The sequence below is a fragment of the Epargyreus clarus genome, unplaced genomic scaffold (genome assembly GCF_041222505.1).
Source record: "Epargyreus clarus isolate Ecla_fem2 unplaced genomic scaffold, WU_Ecla_fem_2.2 ptg000003l, whole genome shotgun sequence".
NCBI lineage: Eukaryota > Metazoa > Arthropoda > Insecta > Lepidoptera > Hesperiidae > Epargyreus > Epargyreus clarus.
The window spans coordinates 16,704,770-16,715,593 of record NW_027332211.1 but is presented as its reverse complement, the minus strand read 5'-3'; the positions used below and the strand labels follow the sequence as shown (position 1 = coordinate 16,715,593).

At 35.0% G+C, this 10,824-nt stretch overlaps 1 non-coding gene across 1 annotated transcript; it reads left to right on the top strand.

Moving 5' to 3' along the window:
• Positions 1–8,846: 8,846 nt before the first annotated feature.
• Positions 8,847–8,918, top strand: TRNAH-GUG (transfer RNA histidin (anticodon GUG)). The gene has a single exon. It is a non-coding gene; the product is annotated as a tRNA-His (tRNA).
• Positions 8,919–10,824: the final 1,906 nt, after the last annotated feature.

Below are 10,824 nucleotides of genomic sequence, written 5' to 3'. Positions count from 1 at the left end.
CAACCCTGCTCTTGTTGGCTTGTCAACGTTAAAGCACTCTGAAATACCTGCAAACAGAAAACATAAAACCAAAGCATTGCCGAAAATGAAACTTTATTTCACAATTTTAAAGCTCGTTTTCCACTCCAACTAGAGGGGAATGTAGTACAGTGAAACTTGGTTAAGTGGGACCTGGATAAGTGAGAAACCTCCATAACTGGAACTCATGCTGAGGTCCCAACACTTTGGCACTGAATTACCTCTGTTAGTGGGACGAGGTAAACCTCTATATCTGGGATTTGTTCTTTCGATTTATCATCATAGTTACCTCTATAACTGAGACAGCGAATAAATTTTATATGCATAAACCTCTGTAACTGAGATAACATTGTTTGTTTACTCATTCTTATTCTACCCACAAATTCCACACGTAATTCCAAGTACGTAAGTACAAATTTTGAGCTTCAATTACCTTCAGTTTTAGTTTCGCTTTACTATCATACAGATGTTTATTTGAAAAATGTCAAAACGAAAGCTACAATCGTTATCATTACGTGAAAAACTAAAGTTAATATCCGTTTATGAAAGTGGGAAGACACGCGAAGAAGTTTGTGCCGAATTTAATGTGCCAAAATCTACTCTAAATAACCTGTATTCTCACCTCTATTAATGGAACCCTCTGTAAATGAGACAGATATTTATTTATACCTGTATATCTGAGACACTGGGTAAGTGGAATACCTCTATAAGTGAAACGACATTGCAGGTCCCTTGATGTCTCACTTAACCAGGTTTCACTGTATTAGAAAAACCCAACTGCAACATGTCGCGGACCGTAAAAGCTCTTTGCTTTATACAATTTTTCAACGCTACTCGTTTTTCTGAAAACAGAGCACGTGAGAAGAAAAATGATTTAGATTAAGTGCTGAGATGCGGCTACAAATGTAATTCGAAAGAGTTTTAAACGCTCTTTGCAATGCCGTAAAGCGGAATATGATAGGAGTGTGTAACATAAAAAGAGAGACTGAAAATTGCAACAAGCTGCTTCTTTTGTGTTTTTTTTTTTGAGAATTCAAATATGGAATTTTCTTTTGATTGGATTGGAGAGCATTGATTATATCATAATGATGGCAACAAAATAATCATCATCAAAACAGCATATAAACAAGAAAGATGGCACGAATTAGTTGTCAGGAAGTATACAATGGAGCTTAAGTTTCGGAGCAAATAATTACAGAGAAGAACAAAAACTCATATAAATTCTTTACTACCTATTCAAGATGTAACCTTTTTATTAATCTACATAATTTCTGTTCATCAAGGGTCCAGTTTTCAATTTATGGACAGAGAGACTTAATACGCTTGTCTAGACACAAAATCTTATTCCGTTTCCACAGTTTTATTGAGGAATATTCGCTGAAATAATAAAAATTCTCAGGCGAAATGTTTTCCATGAAATCTACCATTCATACACTTAATAAAACGAAGCCTTAAATGTTTCTTGGAAAGGATATGCTATGTGGGATATTTATCTACGTTATATGTGAACTACTTGAGTTTTTGTTTATACTCGGAATTGCTATGACTTGTTAGAAACTGTCCGGAGCCATCCTATGTGAGGGTCCTTTGGGATATAGACCAAGATGCGCATGTCAGCAAGATAATAGTTGGCAACTACGTAGAATGAGCATATTTGCGGAAATTGTAAAAATACGTTTGAAACATATTCGTCTATGCTTAAAATTTTCCTTGGAATCAACCATTCATATACTTAAGCTTAACATTTTCATTGTAATTTAGCGTTCATATGTCTAACAATAAAATGAGGCAGCAATTGTTTCTAGGAAAGGATAATTAAATACGAGTACGTTATAAGATTGGAAACTTCTTGGATCTGAAAGTTTGTCGTTAGAATAGATATGTTAGTTCTTAAAAACAGTCCGGAGCTAGCCTGTGTGAGGGTCCCCTGGGATACAGAACCAGATGCGCGTGTCAGCAAGATACTAGTTGGCAGCTACGTGGGATAAGCATAGTTGCGAAAACTGTACAAATACATCTGAAACATATTCGTTTATGCTGAAAATTTGCCTTGTAATCAACCGATCATATGTTTAACAATAAAATGAAGCCTCAAATGTTTCTAAGAGAGGATATGTGGAATATTATGTTCCTTACGTATGTATAGCTACGTGACTGCTTTGAAACTGTCCGGGGCTATCCTGTGTGAGGGTCCCTTGGGATACAGACCAAGATACACGTGTCAGCAAGATAATAGTTGGCAACTACGTGGAATAGGGATATTTACGTAACTTGCACGAATACGTTTCAAGTATGTCTACGGGTTAGTTTTGTCAGTGCAAAGATAAAGTTGTATTTATATGATATAGGAGTAGCAGACGAGCATGCAGCCCACCTGATGGTAAGTGGCTACTGCCGCCCATGGACATCTGTAATCAACCCCAGATAGGATTAGATATTCCTACCTGAGCTCGGCCGCAGATGCGCCGCTACCCCTGAGGACTAAGCTGGAACGCCTCGGGAAAGTATGTCTCCCTTACCACACCCTTCAAACCAGAACACAGTAGCGCTTATCACTGCTGTTATGAGGCAGAAATAGGTGTGGCGGTAATGCCGCCGGAGTCGAACCACAAAGGGTTCTACCACCTTCAAAAAGTTGTTGAATATTCAATAAATTAGTAAATTTAAATTGAGTCATTTGTGTGATTTTATCAAATTATCATCAAATATGGTCTTGACGGAAAATAATAAGTACAATTATAATTGATCGGTAATCCTTACTAATATTATAAATCCAAAAGTAACTCTGTCTGTCTGTCTGTCTGTCTGTCTGGTTGTCTTTTCTTCACGCCTAAACCACTGAACCGATTTTAATGAAATTTTGTACAAAGATAGTCTGAGGCTCGAGAAAGGACATAGGATAGTTTTTATCCCGGAAATCCTACGGGAACTAGGGATGGCGATCTAAGATCGATTAATCGGAGAATCGATCTTTTGGACCCAAAACATCGATTATTTTAATAGATATTAGTAAGGATTGATTCGTAAAACAATGCATTTGACCAAGTGATCTTTAGCAAAGTTGAGGTACGAATTTTCAGTTTTATGTATGTTAGTATGTTATATTATTTTCTTTTAGACGCGGGCGAAGCCGCGGGCAAAAGCTAGTATACATATAAGCGTCACATAATACTATGAAAAAACTTGAGTGATGTTTAATACTTTAAAAGTTTTTTTGCAGTTTCCATACTATTTACGACAACAATTTTATTTAATGTATAAATTATATAAATATAAGTGGAGCTGCGAGTAAATTATAAAATTAATTACTGAATGTCAGATCGGTGTAGCGTCCACTCTACGTAGAGTGGACTCTTGGCCGTCTGCAATGCCGATTTTGCACGAAATTCAATTAGTTATCGTGTAATTTCATTTCGTAAAACATCTGGAAAATGTATTAAAATTATTTTGCATTAAATCTCGTTTGGTGCTTTCGAAATTGTGTCAATTAATTTATAATTCTGTAATGTTTGCCTAAGCAATGTATATAAAGTTAAATAAATAAATAAATAATTATTTAATTTCATAAAATTTGCGTGTTCGATTAAAATATCACTTGTGGTCAGACAGTCCAGTGACTGTCTTATATGTTAACGAGTTTTTGCCCGCGGCTTCGCTTGCGTTACGACGTAATATTTTCATCCCCTATGTTATCCCCTTAAGGGTAGAATTGATCAAAATCCTTTCTTAGCGGATGCCTACGTCATAACCTGCATGCCAAATTTCAGCCCGATCCGTCCAGTGGTTTGGGCTGTGCGTTGATAGATCACTATGTCAGTCAGTCACCTTTGAGTTATATATATTTAGATATTTTATTCTTTGGTCAGACATACAATACACCCATACACAAACATACACATACGAACACAGCGTATACGCACGTACACAAATACATGCACATACAGACGACCCGCATAGCGAAGTGGTCAAGATACCGTTCTGACTCGGTTCCGGATTCAATCCCGGCCAACCAGAAGTCTAGTTGTTTGTGTATTAGTATTTATCCGTGGCACTCACGACGAACAATGAATGCAAAAAGCATTACTTATGCACTAAAACATGCACAACGTTCTAAAACAATATGACCACTATAAGGAAATAACGTGAAAGATAATATCAGCAATAAACGACTTTTGTGACTAATAAAGCTGAATAATATAAGGACTCCCATACATTTTTATTGACAAGCGTGGCGTCATCCGGAGTATTGTTGTCGTAAATAACGCATAATTCAATTGAACTGATGCGATTTACGATATTGCTCGTCTGGAACGGTTTAATGTAGGGATGTGAACGAGTGAAACAATATTTAGTAATCGAGTAATCGGCCTTCAACAAAAAAATCGATTTAAAATCCATTATTGTAGATAATTTTAATATTTCTTATAATAGATTTTTGATATGTGAGTCAAAATTGGCTGGCGAAAAAACGTCGTCAATAGGGGCAAAAATTTGAGGGTCACGCTCTCGAATTGTAGGTGTGCCCATTGCCATCGAAGCTCATTAAAATAATAGATGAAATAATCGATTTCTAAATCACAGATAATAAACAACGATTATTACTTTTTTTTAAATAGATTAATAAAAAACGATTATTATAAAATCGATTGTTTTTCACATCCCTAGTTTAATGGAGCTTCATAATTCTACAGATGTATTTGGTAAAATTTCGCTCGTTTCCAAATTGGATTAATAATGAATTTGGAGCGGTCGGCTCGAACGGATTTGTGCGGAATAATCAAATGAAATTTATGCTGGTGAGCCCTTTTGAATTTATAAGTTATCCGTCATTATTTTATAGCAGGTAACAGGGAATCCCACGTGAAGAGTTTAATATACAGTATACTCCGTTAGATATTTCAGGATTCATTTCAACAAAATATTTAACTTATTTAATAAGTAGTAACCTGATAGTAGTATAGAAGTAACAGACCAGCATACAGTCCACTTGAAGTTAGGTGGCTCCTGCTGCCCATGGACATCTGCAATCAACCCCAGACAAGACCGGACTTCCACCTGAGGACTGCCACAGATGCGCCGCTACCCTTGAAGACTAGGTTGGAATCCCTTGGAAAAGTATGTCTCTCTAACCACATCCAACTAGATGTGGTACTTGTGCCGTCGGAATTGAACCACAGAGGGTTTTGCCACCTTTAAAACTTGTTACTCGTACGATTCCAATGTTATATGAAGTTAGTTAAGAATGTAATAAACTGATTACTATTTTACTAAAAATATTAGTTAAAGTGTATAATGACTATTGATCGGTTGCATACAAGGTTGTTCCCCGAGAAGGACGGCGGTATGTGTGGTCGCATATCGTCGTGCCCACCAGACGGTGTGGCGAGCGTCAAGCTCACCTGGGCAGAGCCCGATGGGGCAACGCGCTAAGAGGACTCCGGTTGCGTTTCTTTGGAGATCCCGGAGTTCTCTACGCAGCGCCGAGGACGGCCACCGGGGGGGTTTTAGTGCGGTAAGAAACCCACATTACCCCGTGCCGCTCTCCCACGGCATAGGGTACCTTTTGAAGGTTTCCCCCTCGTTACCAAAAAAAAAAAAGGTTGCATACAAGGATTAATTACAAGTACGATCTTTACTGTTGAACCTTCACTTAGTAATTTGAGATGAATGGATGCGTAGATCTTAGTTACCGAAGATCTTGTAATAGCTATAGTCCTATTAATGTGTTAGACTGTAACCAGGCCGTTTTGTATATATTAATTTAGTTTAAATACTATTCTAAATAAGTAATATAACAAATAAATAAATAAATTGAATTGTAACAAAGAAATAAATTGAATTATTACTTTTAATGTTATTTTAAATAACGTGTTAACATTCATAATACTTAAGCGAGGTAATTGAAGCGTAGAGCTATGGTGGTCAATTTGTCTACAAAAGGTCCATTATACGAGTACGATAGTTCTTTAACTCCTGAAAGTCGGGAACTCGGTATAAGCTCGCATAATTAAGGTTAAGTTGAGGTTAATCTACACGGCTAACCTCTGGCTACTTAACAACATTCTTTCTCTGGGTATTGTGTAACACACAATTGAAATCAGGTGCTTATAGGAATTAAACTTAGTACAAAAGTACTACTTACTAAAGGAAGCTATTTTTTATGTAATGAAGTATATTCTCGTACTTCAGTAAGTAATATCATATAAAGAATTCATAAAAAAACAAATAATATCAGAATATATTCAAATATTTATAGTTTTATTTCATGTTTATACGTGTAAAAAATATGATAAGATTATTGTGTCGAAATAATAAATATTCATACGTATAATTCCAAGTCATTATGCAGTAATAACGTTGTACCCGTAGGCACCACTGTATTACGTTGAAGGTTGTCAAACTAAATGAAAATGCTGATTCATTCGCATTCAATAATTCAAGAACGCTTACGTGGCGTCTACGCGTGTCTACAGTTTTACTACGATGCTACGAGTCTACGGCGCAGGACATTAGGTCGTAGCTGCACTAGGCAATCTCCTCTTCGGGAAGGACGGCGGTACGTATGGTCGTATTCCGTCGTATATACAAGACGGCGTGGTGATACAAACTCACCTGGGCGGTGCCCGAGGGACATTGCGCTGAGAGGACTCCGGTCGCGTTCATTTTGAAGGTTTCCCCCTCGAGAAGAAAAAAGGCAATTTTTAGACTTATCAAAGTTAATTTGGAACATTTAAATCGTTTTGCAATCATAATAACCTTATGTTGTAAAAGTTAGATAATGACGGTTACCTAAATTTGTTAATTGTTGTTATTCCCTTTTAGCCAGTTCAGAAAAGGCTTGGATTAAAAGCTGACACAGGAATTAGTTCAAATTAAACCTAAAAAACGAGCTTCAAGTAGTAACTATAGAAATATTATAAAACTGCATTCAGATAGTCGTTATTAAACCGTTTAGCTTACAATACAGTTACTATACAATAGTTAACTTTCAAGACAATTTTCATATTATAATGTAATTTTTTATCTTAATAAGGTGGCGTTCAAGTTGTCGTGATACGCCTAGTGCGTAAGTAGCTTAATTTCAAGTAAACGATACATCGTTATATATTACGCTGTCAAAGCGAAATGTTGATGTCTAAATATATATTTATATATATGACACCATTATAATGCTACATGTAGTTGTTTACGAATACGTACTACTGAAATGTGAGGTTGTCATGTATTGGAGTTGGTGCTACCCATGCATACTAAATACTACCAAGTTTTTATCAGATTTACAAGTTAAATTAAGTTTAGTTATGGTATTCGATTTACCAGTTCTAATTATGCCATATCTTCCGTACAAATCAGTGATGATCATGGAACGATTACCATTTCAATCAATTAAGGTGATAATTGATAGGAATTAACGTTTAAAGATATTTTAATTGTAAATGACTAACTAACGTTTTAATAGTTTTAAGGTCTCATTTTAAATCTGAAATTAATCTGAAGTTAATAAGGAAATCCTAATTTATAAATTTCCTTAGTACAATATGAATCATATACGATTTCAGATTGTAGATGTTCTATTATTTGATGCCAACTTAATTAAACTATTAATGATGATGAATTAATAACCCCCATTGGTACTTAGCAATTTTATAAAGCTTTACTTTGAAATTTAAAAAGAGTAAAAATATAAGTATATTAAACAAACCATGTTGTGACTGAAAACTATGAACTAAAGTTCAATTCTAAGCACGATTCCTTTGTATTATAAAGTCTGCAATATTATTGTGGGTTTATACATTGCATTGTTATACGCTTAAGTTTCAAAGCTCGCTAGGAAATTCAATATCGAAAGTTTATAACAAAGAGTAAAATACAAGCGTAGTCCTCGTCTAGAAATCCCGTACGATCCCGGGCTAAACGGGATTTGCTGCATGCGGGAACGTTATCTGCGGGGGTTAGTGACTAACTGGCTCTTACTACGAATAAGAAAACTTTGTTGCTGCAATTTTAATGTCCCACTGTTGAGCATGAGTCTTTCCCCTAACTAGGAGTGGCTTGGACTTAATTTCAAATTCAAATTTGCTACTTCAACCATATAAAATTCTGCCCTAATGCGGATTGGCGAGTGTGTGATTTTTTGATCCTGCAGAAATACTGCTAGTTCGTTATCATGCATGTCATTTGATGTTGTGTGGCCACGGTGATCGTTTTTGTTTGTCTTTCTCATGGTCACGAGATCCATGCAATTGGGAGAGGAAAAGGCATAGCACACTGTCTAATGCGAATGTGCCATTACATGCGTCTGATACACACAGAATTTGATCCTTATAAGCAACACTATCCGATAGTAGAATAATATAGGGTGCCTTTTTTTCAAAATGTACTCGTTTGATTCCCGTTTAGAGAAATAGTTTTTTTTTAATCTATTGATGCAGTTTTAGTTTTTATCAAAATCGGCCTCCTAACTCCTTTCAGCATTTTTTGTTTATCCTTATAGTTTTGGATTTGGCCCTAAAGGCCCTTTTGAAAAATTCACCCTGTATATAAATCAATACACATTGTGTAAGTATAAATATATCTACCATAATATAACGGCACAGACACGGGACATGCCTGTGCCGTTATATTGTCTATTTATCTGTCATGGCCCGTGTCTGATACGTTTAATGTCTGTAGATATAAAGTGGGTCTCCGCTCAATTTAAACCGGTTTATTTACGAAACGTAAACAAAAAATAAAAGTAGAGTACAACAGTGTCGAAAGATTAGTGAAAGTGCTTTAATTTTACAGTCAATGCTCTTATTTCGTTCATTCGGTCACCCGCTCCGATAGCCGTGATCGTCTAGTGGTTAGGACCCTACGTTGTGGCCGTAGTAACCCAGGTTCGAATCCTGGTCACGGCAGCGAAAGCTGTCTCGGCGGAGCTTCTTTTTTATTGTTTTCTTTTTGTGGATAATATATTTGTTAAAAAGTGACTGCTGAAATTTCAGCTAAACATAAGAATCTTGTCTTTTACCCTTAAAACTATTATCATTATCATATTCTTACATATTTATCATTAAAAGTAAAGTTTTTTTTGTTTTCTATTTACTCGTATCTTTCTCCATTATACCGTTGATAAAGGAATTATTTTTAGGGTAATTTTGGATAAACTTCACCTTATTTGCGGTTGGCTGAGTCTATTAATACGGTTACCGTACGAATAATTTATAATTATTAATACGGGTACTGGACAAACAATTTATTATTATCCGATTCGAACCGGTAGATTTTGAGAAATCTCAAAAAAAGTACAAAAAAATTTTTTTTGAAATGTTTTTTTTTAATAACTTTAAAAAAAAAACCTAACCTAACCTAACCAATTGAATAAATGTACGAATAAATATATTAAAAAAAAAAAAAAAAAAAAAAACAAAAAAATAAACCTAACCTAACCTAACCAATCGAATAAATGTACGAATAAATATACTTAAAAAAAAAAAAACCTAACCTAACCTAACCTAACCTAACCAATTGAATAAATGTACGCATAAATATATTTAAAAAAAAATTGAATTTGTCACATTGTTTAAAGAAAAATAAATTGAATAAATGTAGGAATAAATATATTAAAAAAAAAATTGAATAACTGTACGAATAAATATAATTTATTAGTCCAGTACCTGTACAAATAGTCACATTGTTTGCGGTTTACCTTAAGGCTATCGCAAAAACATGTCTTGTTAAGCGAAACAAAGCAAAACCTTTGAAAACTGATTCTTATTTGTGTGGGAGGTTTGAATGAAAAACATTTTCAACAAACATGCTGACAAATGTTTCTTTGAGTAACAATGTCGTAGATTCTCGCTAGTGTGCTATATGATTTAGTAACAATGTCTTCATACTAGCGTTTTACTTAGCGTTAAGTGTATGTGCTTAACATTAGCGCCGTGTATGCGCATATCGCGACGACAGCTATGCGCGTACACGATGTAAGCGTTGCTGCAAGCTATGTTATGCTTACGTTCGATGTTGCTGCGTTTGCGCTGCGTGTACGACAATCCCTGTACCCTTACCATGAGATTTCAAAACATCCCACAATTTTAAGTTACGATAACTCAATCATTTATTCTGTTCCGTAGACTGAGTAAACGTTACAATAAGTAAGTGCTCAAGTCTTTTTGTCTGCTCACATGTTCGCAAAAAAGAGAGACAAAACATAAAGCGCCATTTTGTGAATTTAGACATTTAATGTAACGTTACTAACACTATAGTTCTGATACAATCCGCTAGGGGCGCTGATTGGAAATTGTATGGGCAATACGTAAATAAATACCAAAACAGTCATATTAGTCAAAACGTAAAATCTCATGGTAAGGGTACTGATACTAAGAAAATCAGTGTGAAGACACTCTATATTTTAATAACATGTTCTACGCAATAACTTAAATTTCATATTGTTGGAGTTTCAATTGTTATTGTTAGAACATTCGCGTATACCTAATGGGACTCTTCCTCATTAATAAGATCTTAGGATAAGGGTTATAAACTTATCAATACAAAATACGTTTGTCCTCCTTTACTCCTATTTTAATAACGTGTTTGTATTAATAAATTAGATAAATCATTTTTAAAAGTGGGAGATATATTTGTCGTTCAAAAAATGTTGGCAATGAAATCGAGTAATTGGAAGTTTGAGTTTTATATTCGAGTGTAATTCAAATTAAATTTAGTTTATTTGAAATAATGTTTCACGAGGGTTTTCACGTGAACTACTCGTAAATTAATTGAGCGCATTGCGGTAATCATTAATTCTACAATTTGTCGACA